We start from the raw sequence: 8,364 nt of genomic DNA on the forward strand, positions 1-8,364 counted from the left end.
ATTCATACGTCCTACCCGTTCCCGATATTGTTTACCTTTGATGTATTTATAGGTTCTGCTCAGTTAACAGGTTAAGTTTTGATTGGCTGAATGGATGACCAGATGACCAGACACTTAGCATATTAGGTTTATATTATATAGGATTATATTTACCTTTGTACAAGTATTAAAGTATCCGGTCTAGTAATAATTAATGTCGTTTTTAAACATTCGTTTAAAATCTTGCTTGGCGTTGACTTGTATTGACATAACCTTCAAATACGTGGTATCTACAGAATGGGTGAAGCACAATTAACAAGTTTTGCTTGAAAAAGTTTGTGTTTGGTTTGGTTTTTATTGCAAAACTAGGGCCAAGAAGATGGCGGATGAAGAGCATATTCGGCACTGCATGTTTTACGAGTTCCAATTAGGAAGAAAAGCAAGTGAGGCTGCAAAAAACATCTGTAGTGCTCTTGGTCAAGATGCAGTTAGCGCCAGAAAATGCCAGCGTTGGTTTGAGAAATTTCGCGAGGGAAATTTTTCGTTAGATGACAAGAGTGGTCGAGGCCGTGTGTCCAATTTTGATCAAGAAGCTCTTCAAGCTCTTTTGGTGCAAAATTCTCAAATTACCCAACAAGAGCTTGCGACAACTTTAAATTGTTCACAAAAAACAATTTCCAATCAATTGCGTGCACTTGGCAAAGTCCAAAAGTTTGGAAAATGGGTTCCTCATGAGTTGACCGACAACAACAGTAATCAAAGAGTCACAATTTGCAGTTCGCTCCTATCTCGTCAAAACTGTTTGCCGTTTTTAGAGCAAATTGTTACCAGAGATGAACAATGGGTGCTGTATGTTAATTTGAAAAGGCGGCCTCAATGGTTGGACAAAAATGAGGCTCCGCAGCCCATGCCAAAACCTGACTTGCATGCGAAAAAAGTGATGTTGTGTGTTTGGTGGAATTTTAAAGGAATTCTTCATTATGAACTTTTACCATCTAACCAAACCATTACAAGTGCAGTGTGTAGTGCCCAATTGGAAAGGTTAGCCCAAGCTTTAAGAGAAAAAGAACCCGCGCTGATTAATCAGAAGGGAGTAATTCTTCACCAGGATAACGCACGACCGCATACTGCAAGAATCACTGCTGAAAAACTGCGCCAGTTGGAATGGGAAGTTCTCCCTCAACCTGCATATTCTCCTGATATTGCCCCTTCCGATTACCATTTGTTTCGTTCTTTGCAAAACTTTCTTCTTGGAAAAAAATTTAATAATGAAGAATGCCTCAAAAATGCATTGACCAAATTTTTTGCATCAAAATCACAAGAATTTTACAACAGAGGGATTAAAATGCTTCCTGAGCATTGGGCACAAGTAGTAGAAAACAACGGCAACTATATTGTTGATTAAATTTTGTTGTATTGTCTAAATAAATTCGATTTAAAAAAGTATTAGAAAACGACATTAATTATTTCTAGACCTAATAGATACTAAATGTCAGATAAAGTTAATATTGGGTTGAGAGCCACAATGCAAACATACATAAACATTGGAAATCTAGAAAAACAACACATCAAAAGCCAGATGACAGGTAAGACCATGAGAAAATATTTTCTGATCAGAGTTAAGGGAAAAGCTCTAAAATACAGGCAAATGGTCATTTCCTTGAGACAGTCTAAAGTAGTCAAGCATCCATACGTTGGAGTTTGGCAGAACAGGGTTTAATCCAGGCTTTGAAATTTACTATTTATTACCGTGGTCAAATTGTTTTTCATAAACTCCTTTTATGCATATCTAAATTGGATAATATTAGCTCATAGAGAATATGAAATGCATTATATTTAGCATATTTGGGCACTTGGTATTTTTTTTTCCGGTTGTTCTCAGCAGTGGCTGCACATTCTCATGCCCAGGCCACATCTGAATTCAGATAAATAAGAATTTCTGGGGTTAGAATCTATAAACTACTTTGTAAACTCCTTGAGTGATTCCAATACGCAATTTAGCCTGATTACAGCTGTTTTAGATTAGTGGTTCTCAAATCTCCCTATATATTAGTCTCACCCAAGGCCCATTAAAAATACCTTTAAGAGTTTATATCTGTTAATACCAACTATCGGGATCCCAGCTGGGGAGCACCCTCTGCAGGATCCCTCAGCCTCGCTGATCCAGTTCCCAGGGTGTCTCCTTGGCCATAGCGTTGAGAGCTTCGCTCACAGACAGAGTGGAAGGAAGAAGTGAAACAGAGAGTGAAACAGGAAGTGGGGAGATACACTAATTTTTATTCTCCTGTCTATGACCTGAGCAGTACCGGGACCGAAACTGAAACCGAGATGGAGCCACAGACCATGATGATAGTGGAGAGGAAGAGGAAGTGCCATCAAGGGCGGTCCACCTGGAGCAAAGGGAAGCTCTGGCCTTTTGCAGGGCACACAGAGCTAGGTCCAAAATTGGTTGCCACCCCAGAGGGGAGAGGGTGAATGAGGATGACTTCCTTCTCCAACCCAAAGAGGAAGGGAGAGAGAGAAAGAAAAAAACATCAATGATGAAGAGCGAGCTTGGAGGGAACACTGATGCATGGGAACCCTCCCTCCCGCAGCAGTTGGCCCGCCATGATCCTGATGGTGGACGAGGCCATGAAGCTGCTGTGCTCCCTCTTGGAGGTGACAACGAAGATGAAGGCAGCTGTCAAGCACGCGGGGCGCCCCCCCTCTACCCCGTCACCAGCGCCATGGCCTTTGTCGAGGGCCTGGTTGGCCTTCTGGGGCGCCATCGGAGGGCTCATTGGGGCCTGGTTGATGAGCAGACAGTTTAAACAGGTCCCCAGATCCTCATGGAGCTGCTGTCCACCAAGCAGAAGCTGCTCAGCCTGGTCATGACCATCTTCAGGCACCTGGAGTGGACTGACGCCGTGCAGCTCACCATGCTGGTCATGGGCAGCGAGGCTCTGCAGGAGCGGCTACGTCACCAAGTCACCAAGGAGCTGCAGGCCGAAGTGCAGTACGGCGACTAGGCTCGGGGGGGCTCCTACCTTGGGGGGCTCCTGATCAATCATTCTATCCCTCCCCCTTCTACTCTGTAAAAAAAAAAAAAAAAAAAAAAAAAAAAAAAAAAAAAAAAAAAAAAAAAACCCACACACACACAAAACAACAACAAAAAAACACATGAGTAAAATAGAATTAAAAAAATACCAGCTATCATTTATTGGGGACCTACTATAGGCCAAGCATGGTTTCATGCAGCTTAAATATATGGCCTTCTTTACATTTCACAATATTACATCATGAACGTACCAGTATAAAATCCCTAATCTTTAACACAAACCTACAAGGTAAGTATAATTTTCTTATTTTAGAGACTTCAAATTCTATGAGGTTTTATGTATTTTATTTGCCTTATCTTCAGAACCTAACTTAGTACCTGGTAAAAATTAGTAATAAATATTTTCTGCAGAGGTAGGATTTAAAACCAGGCCCAGATGATTCAGGAATCCATTCTTTCCATACCCTGCCACACTTTTCCTGTTTGCCTATACAGCAATATCAAGTCTACATGATAGCTACAGCAATAACCACATAGGCAGTCATTTATTCTTCTGTACTATCTCAAGGCTCCCCACAGTGGTCCTAAAATATGTACCAGAATCTTTGCTTATACTCAATGGTGCGTGCATTCACTGTGATCAAGCAACCTTTAGCAGTTTGAGAATAGGATCTCTGTGGAACCCAGCTAACGCCAATCTTCTTCATCCATGAAGCCATCCTAGAAGAAGCCAACACTAATTTCTCCCTTTCTTTGGATTCCTAAAATAATTATCAAAATAATTCATTTTGCCACATATTACATTCTATCTTACAAGGCTATTTCATAGAAGCATGCTCTGTATATCTAGTAGATTATGAAACATCTCAAAGCAGGTAACAATTGCATATACTGTGTCAGATATTATTAAAATCACTTAAAATATACATTCACTTATTTCTCCTTAGAATAACCACATAAAGTAGGTACTTTGAATATACCATGTACAAATAAAAAACGTTATAATGAAATATAACTATCAAAATATATTTTAACAAGAGGCCTGGCACACAGATTCATGCATGGGAGGGCCTTCAGCCCGGCCTATACCCTCTCATAGTCCAGGACCCCTCAAGGGATGCCTGCCTGCTGGCTTAAGCCTGGTTTCCCCAGGAGTCAGACATCCCTCTTGCAGTCCAGGGCTCTTGCATTCCAGGACCCCTCGCTCCTTACTTCCCACCCAAAGTGGAGGCAGGAGAGGCTCCATCCACTGCCACTGCACTCACCAGCCATGAACGAGGCTTCTGGCTGAGCAGTGCTTCCCCCTGTGGGAGCACACTGACCACCAGGAGGCAGCTCCTGTGTTGAGTGTCTGCTCCCTAATGGCCAGTGCGCATCATAGCTACTGGTCATTCCACCATTCGGTCACTTTGCGTATTAGGGATTCATTATATAGGATTTTTATAATACAGAAATATATTTGTTTCTATTAAACACATTTGATTCAAATTAGCATCAAGTCTACAATGATCATAATATTGAAGCAAAATAATGAGGTTAACTTTTATTTTAATATAATTACAGCTTTTATGAAATTATCTGTGTTGCTGACATTAAAGTGGTAGGCTGCCTACTCTTAAAATCAAAGAAAATGCTAATTTTTAGTTAGAAGATAGAGAAAATATGGATGTAATTTTCTCTAGCCAATTCACCTAGCAGTTTAATTTAACAAAAACCGAGGATCCATGGATTCCAAAATAAGATTTTCTGGCACCAAAATTTAGTTTAGGCATTTAACTCAATAAGGATGCGCTACTTCATATGTTCAAATGTTTACATAGTAGAAAAAATTAGATGTACTTTAATCTATTAATTTTCAAACATATTTTTGTTATATTCACATCAATTATTAGTGAACTAGTAGCCTTACACATGAACCCATGAGCCAGTAGCTCTCTTTGGTGCCTGGCCACTCCACGCCCACTGCGCAGAGGCTCTTCGCTGCCCAGAGGCCCATCTGTCCCCTAAAACTGGGTGACTCTGGTGGAGCTGAGATGACTGGGAATTGCCATCCTGTGGCTATGGGTGCTGCCATCTCTGTGATGGAGTGATGGTTAATTTGAATATTAACCTTTTATTAGATAGGGCATTTGAGCCAAGATTTATTTTTTTAATTTAATAAATCTTTATTGTTTAGATTATCACAATTGTTCCTCTTTTTTTCCCCATAGCTCCCCTCCACCTGGTTCCCACCCCACCTTCTGCCCTTACTTCATAGGTTGTACTATTTTTCTCCAGTCTCTTCTCACACCCCCACACCCTTTTCCCCCTAATAATTATCAGTCCACTCCCTCTCTATGCCCCTGATTCTATTATATTCAGCAGTTTATTCTGTTCATCAGATTTTTAATTCACTTGATTTTTAGATTCACTTGTTGTTTTTTGGGTTTTTGTTGTTGTTGTTGTTGTTGTTGTTGTTTTCTTAACAATAACCCACAACCTTCAGACCAACTTAGATTCACTTGTTGATAGATATGTATTTGTTGTTCATAATTTTTATCTTTACCTTTTTCTTCTTCTTAAATAATACTCTTCAGCATTTCATATAACACTGGTTTAGTGTTGATGAAGTCCTTTAGCTTTTTCTTACCTGTGAAGCTCTTTATCTGACCTTCCATTCTGAATGATAACTTTGCAGGGTAAAATAATCTTGGTTGTAGGTTCTTGCTGTTCATCACTTTGAATATTTCTTCCCACTCCCTTCTGGCCTGCAAGCTTCTGTTGAGAAATCAGCTGACAATCGTATGGGTACTCCCTTGTAGGTAACTACAATAACTGTTTTTCTCTTGCTACTTTTAATATTCTCTCTTTGTCTTTTGGCATTGGCATTTTAATTATGATGTGTCTTGGTGTGGTCCTCTTTAGGTTCCTTTTGTTTGAGGTTCTGTGTGCTTCCTGAATTTGTAAGTCTATTTCTTTCATCAGGAGGGGGAAGATTTCAGTCATTATTTAATCAAATAGGTTTTCAGTACCTTGCTCTCCCCCTTCTTCTGGCACTCCCAATATTTGGATGTTGGTATGCTTGAAGTTATCCCAGAGGCTTCTTACACTATCTTCAAATTTTTGGATTATTTTTGTTTTTTGCTTTTCCAGTTGATTATTTATTGTTTCTTTGTATTTCAAATCTTTGACTTGATTCTTGCATTTCTGTAGTCTGCTATTGGGTCTCTGTATAATATCTTTTATTTCAGTCAGTGTATGTTTAATTTCTAGTTGGTCCTTTTTCATATCCTATAGGGTCTCGCTAAATTTATCGGCCTTTTCTAGGAAATCCTTATAACCATGGTTTTGAACTCTATATCCAGTCATTTGTTTTCCTCCATTTCTTTAGTTTGTGATCTGTTTCTTTGTCTCTGCATTTTTTCTGCCTCTCTGAGTTGGTAGGGTAGCTATGTGTGTTAGGGTTCCTATATGGCCCAGTGGCTCAGCCTCCCCAGTACCTGAGGTGGACACTCTTGGTGCACCCCTTTGTGGACTGTGTGTACAGCTTTGTTGTAGTTAAGTCTTGATTGTTGTTGGTACCACTGGGAGGAATTTACCTCCAGGCCAATTGGCTGTGGGGATCAGCTGTGTCTATGCTGGGAGAACATCTGTGCTGGCAGTCCTCTCTTCGTGCACTTGTGCGTGTGCCTCCAGACCTCTGCCTTTCATGGCTCCCCTGAGTTTTCACTTGATAATCCAGACTCCCCCTGTATAATCTTGGGTCCCAAAGGTCTCACCTGGAAGTGGGGTTCAGTACAGTCAGAACTGGGGTTCAGCACAGTCAGGAGCTTTTGTCTCCTTCCCCCTAGGGAAAGCTAGTGGCACACTCTTTTCGTGCATTTGTGCATGAGCCTCCAGACATCTGCCTTTCTGGCTCCCCTGAGTTTCCACCTGACAATCCAGATCCTTACATATGAGCCTGGGTCCCCAGGGTCTCACCAGAAACTGGGGTTCAGTGCAGTAGGGAGCTTTTTTCTTTTTACCACTAGAGAAAATGAGCCAGACACTCAATCGCCTGCACGTGTGTCTCCATACCTCAGCCTTTTGCAGCTCCTCTGATTCTCTGTGTGCTTTCCTCTTTCCTTCTAGTTGTAGAATTTCCACTTAGCCAGCTTTCCTGTGGTTCTGAATGATGTTTGTCTTTTAGTTGTAGTTTTGAAATTGTTGTGTGAAGCAGCAGTTTAGGTGTTTCTCAATGCCGCCATCTTGGTTTTCCTTTCTTGAGTCAGGATTTAGATAATTCCATTGCTTGGGTTAAGCTATGAAGGCATTCAGAGATATCCTAAAGAGAATTGGCTTCTACCTTGGGTAGTATTAAAAAACACACACACACACACACACTTTTTCTTCCTAACTGGCTTGGCTCAGTAGATAGAGCATCAGCCTGCAGACTGAAGGGTCCCAGGTTCAATTCCAGTCAAGGTAATGTACCTTGGTCATGGGCACATCCCCTGTAGAGGGTGTGCAGGAGGCAGATGATCGATGTTTCTCTCTCATCAATGTTTCTAACTCTCTATCACTCTCCCTTTATCTCTGTAAAAAAAAATCATTAAAATAGTTTTTTTTAAAGACTTTAAAATTTCTTCAATGTTCCAGTGATAGCAAATAAAAAGCAAATAAAATGAAAAGTATAAACAGTGCTAGTCAGCTTTTAGTCTATATATAGCATAAACAGTGCTAGTCAGCTTCTAGTCTATACATAGCATATGATTACATAAAAAGGTTGCCATTTTACAATGTACATTCTGCTTTCCCATAAACTATAAGTTCAGACTACCAAAAACCATGCAAATTGTTTTTGCTATCTCATGATAGAGTAAGACACTGATAAAAGGACAAAACCTGAACTGCATCCAAGGGACTTTAAAGCAGCTGATGAATTTAAATTGGTATATATCTTGTTAATGAACCCCAACAAAATTTATCACATTATAAATTGCTTGCAGAAAGGGTTTTATTTCTCTTTGAATATGGTAATTCATTCATGAACTATCCATGCTAATGATGTGATTTTCAGCTATATTTAATAAGCATATTTCTGCTTTTGTGCAGTAGTTCTATTAGAGACAGCTAGTGTCTTATATTTTGCTAAATATTGCAAGTGCTTACATAGTTTCCCTAACTTAAGAGAGAAAATGTTTTCATTGGGGAAACAAAATAAGGCAGAATTCTTATTAATGGATCTATAAAAAAATAAACATATGTTTAAATATTCTGTTAGTTTCTACTAAAGTTCTAAAATTAGGTTTTGACTTTTCATTCTACCAGACTGCAGCTCCCCCAAACCTGATCTCCATTGCATAAATGTTTTTTTTCTTCACATTTTG

General features: G+C 39.9%; 1 pseudogene; it reads left to right on the forward strand.

Moving 5' to 3' along the window:
* Positions 1-2,586: 2,586 nt before the first annotated feature.
* On the forward strand, positions 2,587-3,014 carry LOC118728218 (annotated as a pseudogene).
* Positions 3,015-8,364: the final 5,350 nt, after the last annotated feature.

Source organism: Pipistrellus kuhlii, unplaced genomic scaffold (genome assembly GCF_014108245.1).
Source record: "Pipistrellus kuhlii isolate mPipKuh1 unplaced genomic scaffold, mPipKuh1.p scaffold_m20_p_29, whole genome shotgun sequence".
NCBI classification, from domain to species: domain Eukaryota; kingdom Metazoa; phylum Chordata; class Mammalia; order Chiroptera; family Vespertilionidae; genus Pipistrellus; species Pipistrellus kuhlii.